Consider the following 10,659-nt stretch of genomic DNA (forward strand, 5'->3'; position numbering starts at 1 on the left):
CAGCTTAATGACAAAATAAGCAGTTGTCATTGTACATTTGGAGGGGCTACTTTTTAGACAAGCAATCTCTGTTTTCCTTTATGTAATGAACTATTTTGGGATGTGCTTTTGATGTGTGTGTGTGTATACATATACATATATATATGAATATGTAACTCATTTGGCAAGTAGAAATGCTGCCTGTTAGTAACTGCAATATTTTCAGATGGTCTGATATATAGTGAAAAGGGCTAACTATTCTGAGTCAGGAGAGCAGGTTCAGTTAGCTCTGCCAACTGTTGGACTTCGGCAAGTCATGCATATCCTTCTGTGTTTTCGATCACCCTCTGTCAGCAGGCTAATCATTTTCCCTGTCTTGTAAGATTTACCTGAGGGTTCAGTGTGGCAATATTACTAAAGTTCCTTCATAAAGTGAAAAGGACCCTCTTGGTCATCTTTGTTGTATGTGGGTCTGTGTGATGTTCCCACCGGGACTGAAATCTTTTGTAGCTCCACAAGGCTGAGTGTGGACACTCAGGTCAGGTTTGCTGACTGGTGGGTTGTTTGGGGGTCCTCGGGTTGTTGGGGAGCTGGAGGTGTTTAAGATATTTTCCCCTGATTTATCCATAAGGAGGCCGAGTTATGGTATGGGTCAAGGGTATCTGGTTGGGCCATTCATTCACTCATTTAACAACTATTAATTGAGCACTACTTTGGTCTAGGCACTTGGGATAAACTGGTTTTTCAGACTGACAAAAATCTGCTCGCAGAGGCTTACATTCCAGTGGAAGAAAAAGATCTAATCATTAATGAAATAAATAAACACATGATTTCAGGGAATTGGAGGTTCTCTGCAGAAAATATACCAAAGCAAAGGACAGAAAGTGGGAGTGGAGACTCTGTTTTTTCTTTTGAACAACTTCAGATCTACAGAGAAGCTGAAATAACAATATGCAATGAAGACCCATTTTTTTTCATTGCCTAAGTCCACATTGTTTTGCCACATTTGCCTTCTCTCCCTCCTCTAGGTATGTGCACGTCTCTGTGTTGGTTTATGTGTTTTGTTCTTGTTGAAACTTCTAAAGTAAGTTACAGATATCATGAGACTTTATCTCTGAATAGTCCAGCAAATACTTCCCAAGAATAGGATATTCACCTGTATAACCACAATGCCATTAAGTTTCAAAAAATTTAACAATATATACTAACAGTATTTTAATGGTGTGAAATTCAAATGTTCAATTGTCCTCCCCAAAATCCTATGTAGCTGTTTTGTTCTTTTTTTTTTTTTTAAGATTTTATTTATTTATTCACGAGAGACACAGAGAGAGAGGCAGAGACATAGGCAGAGGGAGAAGCAGGCTATCTGCGGGGAGCCTGGTGGGACTCGATCCCAGGACCCCAGGATCATGACCTGAGCCAAAGGCAGACACTCAACCACTGAGCCACGCAGGCATCCCACTGTTTTGTTCTTGTTGTTGTTTGTGTGGGAGAGCGGTTACCCGGGTGATGAAAAAAGACTTCTCTACATATGTGACATTGCAGGGAAAAACTGAATGTTGAAAAAGAGTTAGGCGCTGATGTGGTATGTGAGCCTGCGAGGTGTGGGGAACGGCAAGGCGGGAAGGCCCGCACCGAAGCCCAGGCGGCAGATCCTCATACAGGTTTACAGGCTCCCATCTGCTCTAACCACACTGCCAGACACTTTTCTCCAAACCCCTCAAGCCCTGGACCCATGCTGAATTCAAACTTTCAAATAAATCTGAAAACATGAAGCCATCACCTGGGACAAGAAGACATCCTTTTTGTTAACCAGCAGTTTAGTTTGGGATGGCAGGTGTGTTCAGGAAATCCTATGAATATTTTTTGTTTTTTTATCTTATTATTTTGCACAACTAAGTGGAAAACGGAACACTAAGTGTTCTGAGACTAGAGCTAAGATGTGGAAGCACTGTAAGTTTAATGCAGTTAATACCAGAACTGACATCATCAACGTCAGAAGTGGGAAAGCTTATTTTAAGCCAAACAACGCTGTGTTCAATTGAGGAGGAAAGGAAGAAAACTGAAGATCACATCCACAGTGCTGGCAATCTGTGCCAGAAGACTCCTGAAAAAGTGAGGGGTAGCTAAGAATTATACACTAGCTCTTTCAAGATACTTTCAAGAACAAAGTATCTTCCGAAAGAGCTTACTGTATGATTTTTTTAAACATTAAGGTTTTTTTTTTTACACATTTGTCATATTGAATTAGGATAATTAATGCTAACTGCCACAGCAGACAAATCCTGAAATCTCAGCTTGCACCATCAAGTTTTATTTCTTGTACATGTAAAGCCTGATAATGTGAGGGCATCTCTCACCATCTGGTGTCTGTAGCCTCCAAAGTGGCCTCAGATGCCGGGAGGGGAAGGATGGAAGAAGACACTGGCTGTTCCTTGCTTTTCCCCAGGGGCTTAGGCAGTGTCACCACTTCTGTTGACACTTCATCGATGCCAGCCAGCCTCACCACTGGGTAACGTATAGGAGTATTTGGAATAATTGGTGAGAGTCAGTAGTCTCTACAGATCCCAGATCCCATATGTGAAAGTAGGAGGCTCTCAACACTGAAGTCTCCAGGGCCGTCTCAGGTGGCAGCCACAGTACGAGGGGTAGTGTTTACAGTAGGAGGAACAAAGAAGTTAAAAGGATTGCTTCCTCTTAGCATTGTCTTCTAGAAAGCTTCCTTTTCTCTTTCCTGTTGGCCTCATGTTTCCTTGTGAACCTTCTGAAGACCAAGTCCTTCCTAGGTGGGGCCCAGGTAAAAGAGGCCCAATACCACCCACCTCTTCAGTCAAATTCTGGTTTAGGCCAGAAGAGGCAAAGTGGGTGTTCATGGTTCAGTCTGGCTCTTGCAGATATGGGATTAGGCAGAGGTTTAGGATCAAAACAGTGGGTACCAATAAGGCAAGGATTTATCTAGATTATTCCAGATTAATCCAGATGCTCTTGGATTTTTGCATCTCCCATCACAGCCTGCTGTTGTCATTAGAGACAAGAATTCAAATCATGTAAAGAGCTAAATTCAGAAACACAATTGCAGCTTCAAAGCACAATGGCTTTGGAGGTTTAGCCCAGTACCTGGCAGCCTGAAGGACGCTGTCTCTTGGCTGGACTAGCTCTGGGCACTCTGGCAGAGCGGTCAATCGCCATGCCAGCCCCCTTATCTCTGACTCTTGAGGTGAAGGCAAGAGGAGGCTGAGCAGTCTTTAAAAGCCTGCTGTCTTCTCAATCCTTTCTCCTAGGATCACATGGGGGTCTGGTGTATCCATCCCTTTCTCATTCATGGCTACTGGGGGGAGAGCCTGCCCACAAATTCTTACTGCTCACATTTGCTTCTGAGGTAGTTAAGGAAGATATGACTGAGATAGGACAGGTGAGAGATAAAGGTCTGGAGTCCTACAGACCTAAATGGGAGCGATATTTAATACTCACAAATCCCCACGTACATACCAGCAGCCTTCCCATCCCCCCACATCATTCCCTAACCATTTTGCTGTTAGGCAGAAGCATGTGACTCATTCTGGCAAGTGAGCAATGGTTGTGAGTGTTTCGTGCTTCTGTTTCCCTCTGCTATATGGGCCTGGAATCCAGGTCTTCCAGATGTTAGAACCTTCGCGGTTGGCCTGGGTCCTTGAGTACTGTGGGGATCAGAGCCTCCCGCAAACTTCAGTCTGAGTCAGGCATGTAAGGGGAGTAAGAACTAATGTTTTGATGCACTAAGCCGTTAAATTTGGGGCTTTATTTCTGGTTACCACAGCATAACTCAACCAATTACATCGAAGGCAGATTTACAATCTCATCTGGGCTCAGCCACTTGATGTTCTTGGTCCTCATTTTCTCATCTGTAAAGTGTGATAATAATACCTACTACAGAGTCCATCTGGTATTTTTGTCTGCCCTGCATCCATTCTTTCTGGGCAATTCTCCTTCTCCTCTAACTCCATGAGATTCTTGTGGTGTGGTCAATGCAGGAACTCACCTTCCCTCCCGTGGGCCAGCCAATCAGAAGGCCACATCCTCGTGAATATACTGACTGAGCCAAGGGATGGGCAAGAGAGCACATAATGGCTAATCAGAGTCTACTTTCTAGACTGGCATGGATGTTTCATAAGAGAGGGTCTCTTTCCATGTAAACCTGATGTTGTGAGATGCCATTTTTCCCGCTCAGACAAGAAAGCAGAACCTGTGCATGCTAAGAGACCCACAAGCTCCATCTAGCCTGGGGCTTTTAGATACACCCTCTACTAAATCTCTCTCTCTCTCTCTTTTTCCTTAAGGTAGTTTGATTTGGGCTTTAATCTCTTGCAACAGAAAGAGTCTTGATCAATGCCCTTACCTTGGGGAGTTATTGCAAAATTAAACAAAACAGCTCACTAAATTCCCTGCCACATGACAAGTGTTCCAAACATGATGCTGTTATGACTGAGGTTGGTGGCTAGGGGCTCTAGCTTATTCCTTATTCTCAATCCTTTAGGTATTTTTTTTAAAGATTTTATTTATTTATTCATGAGAGACACAGGGACACAGGCAGAGGGAGAAGCAGGCTCCATGCAGGGAGCCCGAGGTGGGACTCGATTCCAGGTCTCCAGGATCACGCCCTGGACTGAAGGCGGCACTAAACTGCTTAGCCACCTGGACTGCCTGCCTTTAGGTAGTCTTAACATTTGATGAGCTCATAAACTGAAATCACACATTTTGGGCCACAGAATTTTTTCCACTAGGTTTCACACAGTTACTGTGTCCTTTGTTGCCTTTTAGAGACATCCTAAGAAGCAACTATTTGAAAATCTTTATCGCATATGCTATAGGGACATTGTCTACTGCTTCACTCAGGGTCCAATCTAGAAAAATACATTAAGAAATTTTTCTCAGACTTATGTGGGAAGGAAAATTTGACTTCCCCCAAGGTGGTACTTCTCCAGCTTTTTCACCCTCATCATCAGAAAAGACTGCACTCATACTCCCAGGGGTTGGAGGCATAGCCCTAAGCAGTGAGTACAATTTCTTCTGTTTTATGTTAAAAATTCATATAACTTTTGTATTCTTCTCCACTAGACATCCATGTTTATTTTTATGGATGTTGTAAATCCTGCAACAGATCTCTTTGATTGCCTCCAAGGTTGACATGAAATTTATGATTCCTCTTTAATAATGATGGCCAAAGTATATAGACTACAACCTACATCCTTGTCTTGATATTCTAATTGCTCTACAATTTCTCTGATCTTGATTGTAGCTTATTTAAAGCTTTCTATTTTATGGTATATTTTCTTGTGAATTGATACAACTACTTTGTGGAAGTAAATGGGTTATGAATAAGTAAAAGCATTCATATAAACATAAAAAAAGAATTGACAAGCTTGAAATGATACCATATGAGGACACAGGATGTGTACTTGGTTTCCTACTGATAGACATCTTGCCCCTCCCCCCTCAACCTCAGCTGAATTGAACAACACATTGAGCGAAAAGAAGGTGTTTAAAATTTTAACAGAAACAGCACGCATGAAAAAGACATAGCTAATATTCTTGTTATCCACAGAAAATCAAAAGTCCTAATTTGAAGAGAATACATTAATACTGATTTTGGAGGACAGATGTTGGAATCAGCATTTGAAATAGGGGGTCTATCTGCTTCCTTTTTAAACCAAGGGCAATAATGAAAAATATTTTTTGTTAATAGACACACTCACTTTACTTTCAACTTCATACATTGAGACAGAGGCTGGGCAATAGCAGTACCTTTACTACATACATCCAGAACTGAGTTAGCTGGTCTTTTGGACACCCTTGGGAGCACTGAGAAGCTTGAAAATGCAAAATGAGGGCTATGGATCTAAGGCTTGGTTACATACAGGTCTCCCTTTCTGAACAGCATTCTCCAAGTAAAGGTAGTTCTTACAATGGGATGTGGTCCGCAAGGTCTTTGGACCTACTGAAAGATTTGTGTGTTGGGTACATTTTTTGACAAGAGCATCCATAGCTCTCAGTAGATTTTTGAAAACGCATGTGATTTGGAGGGGTTAAGGACCACTGGTGCAAGGGAATGTCAAGCAGAGTGCCTTGTGCATTGTATGTGCTCAATAAATGTGAGTATATCTAACAGTTGAGGTTCTGTGCTTCCCAGTCAGAAACAGCTAAGTTGGCTGTAGGATCGAATCTAAGAATTTAATTCCTTTAAACTTGAATTCTTCACTGTTAAATTAAAAAAGAATAGTAACACCTAACAGAATATAGTAAGGATTAAATGAGGTAAAACATAGAACGCCTGACCTCTAGTGAGCACTCAGTCAATACAGTTATTGTTTTGCTTATCGTCAATTAAATTGTATTTCAGACACAATTATCAGATACTCGGTCAGGACGGATTCTCATTATAACTGTTTTTGGTTTTCAGAATAAAATATATTTAAAAACTTAAAAGATTATTCGAATGATTTTGGAATGGAATAGAGACAAATACAAAGGAACAAATAAAAGCAGGAATTTACCTATTTTGTTCAGGATGAGAGAGGAAATCGATCAGACCTAAGTAGAAACAGGCCTTCATTTGAAATTCTCTCAATCTCTTCCTCCTTCCCACTTCCTTCCCTCTTCTTATCTCCATCCTTAACTACATAGACACGCACGCAAGTATGTGTGCATGCGCACACATGTGCACACACCACACACACACACACACACACACACACACACACACGCTCCCCTAAACAAATGTTCAAGGATCTCTGCTGAGAGTTAGTGGCAGTCGTTCAGAACCCATCTTTAAAATAGAGTTCTGAATTCAGCCTCTCACTCTCCTAATTTAATTTCTGAATAGGGCGTCATGAAAGGATGAATAACAAAGGTGTCAAATTTGATACCACTTGTTCTTTTTTTTCAAATTCTCTGAATGACTTTTTCCTCCCTAGTTCCACTGTAGCCAAGAATAATTTTTAAAGATTTTTTTTCTTAACCAATTAAAATTAATACCTTTTCGTGCTGCTGGAGATGCCGTCTGTGGACCTGCGCGCTTGCCCAGTTGCTCAAATGGTGTTCCAAGCTCGTTTCCTTTGAAAATCTTGCATAATGCTTGTGAGACAAAACTATATAAAATAAAAAAGCTTTTTTTAAAAAACAAATTTTCTTTTAATTTTATTTTTAAGTAATCCCTATACCCAACGTGGGGCTCAAACTCACAACCCCAAGATCAAGAGTCACAAGCTCCATTGACTAAACTAACCAGGTGCCCCCTTACCCCCAAAGTCTTTTTCAATCTTGAGAAGGAAAGAAAGCTACAGCAGACTGGAGCATCTAGATTTTTAAATGTATGCTTACTTCTCTTTAAAAACAAAATTGGAGATAAAGTATGGTAAAATTATAGTTGGGCTTAAAATTTTGTGGTGTAGAAAGGATGTTGGAGTCCACCTATTCCAAATCCCTATTTTTCCAAAAAGAATATTAAAAGCCAGAGGTATGTGAGCCTTGGTCCAAATCACACTACTGTTTTCCCCTCTCCCATCTGTGGATGATGGTAAGGCTAGGATATGATAAGCTCACAGTGTTGTTCTATAATTATTAGTATTATTGTTTCAAGTAGACTCCATATCCAGCGTGGAGCCCAACATGAGGCTTAAACTCATGACCCTGAGATCAAGACTTGAGCTGAGATTAGGATTTAGATGATTAACCCGAGCCATTCAGGTGTCCATATAGTTATTTTTATTAATACACATAAGCAACTCCATTTTTAGCCCACTCTCTGGCCCCTCCATCATTCTCTTGGGACCCCATCTTTTGCACCATTTATTTTCTGAGGGCCTTTGCACTCACCTGGTTGATAACATATTGCTGTCAAGCCAATGATTGGCAGAGATCAGCATTTCCAAAAGGGCTTGTTATATGAGTTGTTAGTATTCTCTGAGGGAAAATGTTGATGCTTGAATGAATTTGGAAAATACTGCACTGAATAAATGTATATGGTTATTTCCTGCAAGACTTCTCAGAGCCTTTAATATGCTAATGTATATCATATGTCTCTAGGAGTGGGGTGAAGTACATAAATCAAGTTTTTAGAGCTTACCTGATGGTGGAACTTTCTATCTCTCCCCAGCCCCAGGATGTGAGAATGAGTGGGATTTAGGTTATCCTTCCAGAGATTTTTGCATTTTAATAAGGGTTCTTAAAGAAGAAATTATGTTGAGCTCCTTATTTCTCTTAGGGTGTACAATCTTTAAGGGCAGGAAAAAATATCATTTATCTCTGAGTCACTAACATTTAGTCCAGCGCCATGCACTGTTCCTGGCACACAGGATGAATAGCACAAGATCCATCTACACTTGTTAAAGGAATAAACAAAAAAGACTTCAAGACCCATCAGACTTACTTTCTGGAGGTAGAATTTGAGCCATCGATGGTAACTGCATTAATCTTCTGTTATTCTTTGTTTTTTTTTTATTAAATCTATAGTTCCAGGGCAAGACTTTTTTAAAAAAAATTGATAAAGAGAACTATAAAGAAAACATATTGTATTATCACATTTTTTCTCTCCCTTGCTTGCAAACAAAAAGAAATTAAAAATTAAAAAAAAATCCAATGCTTACTAGCTTTTGTGAGGTGGAATCAGGGCAATAGGTAGAGAAAAGCAGAGCTGGAGAGACAAAAATGGGAAAATTAGATGGAAGAGGGTTGTGATTTAGAAGAGAAGTATGGAAATAGAATGAAAGAGGTTGTAGAAGTAGGTGAGAACCAGAGATGTTTGGTGGCTGGGAGAATTTTTGGTTGGGAGTTGAGAGTGGCAGAGGGAGGAAGATCTGGGGTAAGGAAGGGAAGCAGCTGCCTTTGGATGGATAATGAGGGCTGCATAGATGGGAAGAAGGACTTTTAAGATTTTCTGTGTAACATTTACCCATACCAACACCCACACATCCCACTTTGGAAGTTTCATGAAGGACCAACTAAAACCTGGAAATGCTTTCAGATATATTCCTATTTCTCTCTTGGAATTCCCAGCATAAAGTGGGCAATGGTGGGGCAGCTAATAATATTCAGATTCTACTACCAGAGGACAGAGATGCAAGAGCAAAATAGGACCCCAGCAAATTTTCCATTTCTCATGAGAATGGGGGCATGTTCATTTGTGAAACAAATGTATACAATTCTCATTATCCACTCCTACCTTACACCTCCCCAGTGCCATACAAGAACAGAAGGATGTGGTTGCCTTTCTTCACACTTATTTTTAGTTGATTTTTCAATATATGTACAAAATCAGGAAAGGTTATGGAAAGCTATTTTTCAGCGTATGTACACCTATATGCCATAAAAATAGATATGTGTGAAGGGGAAAGTACTATTAATTCTTGTGATTTCATAATCTGGATAATCTTAGGTCAATAAATAATTTTGGTGCCCTCAACTGAGCTTCTTATGAATCACTGTACTTGATCCAAAAATGGCCACCATATCTGCCCAGGCAAGTATGAGTTCCCAAACACTAAGGTGGTAGAAAACTTTTCTTTGTACTGGCAAAATGGTATCGAGGGGCATCTGCCTCGGCCTGGGTTGAGCTACCGGAAGCTGCCTTGGTGATCTGCTACCTAAAACTTTCACCCACGTAAGAAAAGACACCTGGCTTTAGTCTTTAGTACCCTGAGTTAACTTGCTTAGTGGAGTGTTAGAACAGCTTGATGAGCTCAGTAGGACGGAGGGAAATTAGCTGGGAAGGAACATGACACCAAGTTTAATTTACCGAGACCTAACCTTTGTTGAGCAACTATTATGTATCAAGAGATGGGAATGCAAATACCAAGAAGATGAATGCCCTACCTACAGGGAGAAAAAAGAAAGAAGAAGGGTAAAGTGAGTTGGAGGAGAGGAATTGAGGTGGGATGGAAGAAGGGAAAGAGAAAGAGAGAAGATAGGGAGGAAGGTAAGGCAAAGAAGAACACCAGTGGTTAAGAAAGACAAATAGAAGAGAAGGAATGGTCGGAAATCATCCAAGAAAGGTCAACACAGGGGGACACTGGGCTTGGGGGCTTTCATTCTATATCCTCTCAAGAGGTTAAATGGCAAAATGTTGCCCAGTTTCCATGTTGTGTGTGAATTAAGAGCAGCAGAAAATTGTGCTTTTAGAGTCATAAGGCAGATGTAGAAGGTTTACACACCGAGTCAGTAGCCTACCTAAAAGATTATTGCAGGTTTTGCTTTTGGAAAACTTTTCGGGAAGCGGGAGGAAACTCCCCCAAATTATATTCACAGTAAACCTGTAATAAAAAAGGCAGTGAGAGTTTCCTTTCTTTTTCATGCAATTTATAAGTGCCTTTTCCTTTCTGGGAAAGAAGTGTTTCCATAGTACAAGTCAAAGCAATTCATCATATTCAGTAAAGTCATAGTGGCTATTAGTACTCATTAGGATGTTTCCTTGAGTAAAGGAAGGGTGGAAATGGTGGAGCAGGTAAAATGGTCCGTTGTTTATATTTGGTACATTGTATTATTCAGTTAATTTTTTTTTATTTGAGAAAAAATGTTTGGCATCCCTTCAATACGTGGTTGAGACTGGAGTATATCCACATGTTTGCTGAAATAAAGAACCAGCTATGCCACATCTGTTTTGGAGAACTAGTTTCGGCCCCCAGATCTCTTGGTCAGGTGTTATTTGAA

This window comes from Nyctereutes procyonoides, unplaced genomic scaffold (assembly GCF_905146905.1).
Source record: "Nyctereutes procyonoides isolate TBG_1078 unplaced genomic scaffold, NYPRO_anot_genome, whole genome shotgun sequence".
Lineage (NCBI taxonomy): Eukaryota > Metazoa > Chordata > Mammalia > Carnivora > Canidae > Nyctereutes > Nyctereutes procyonoides.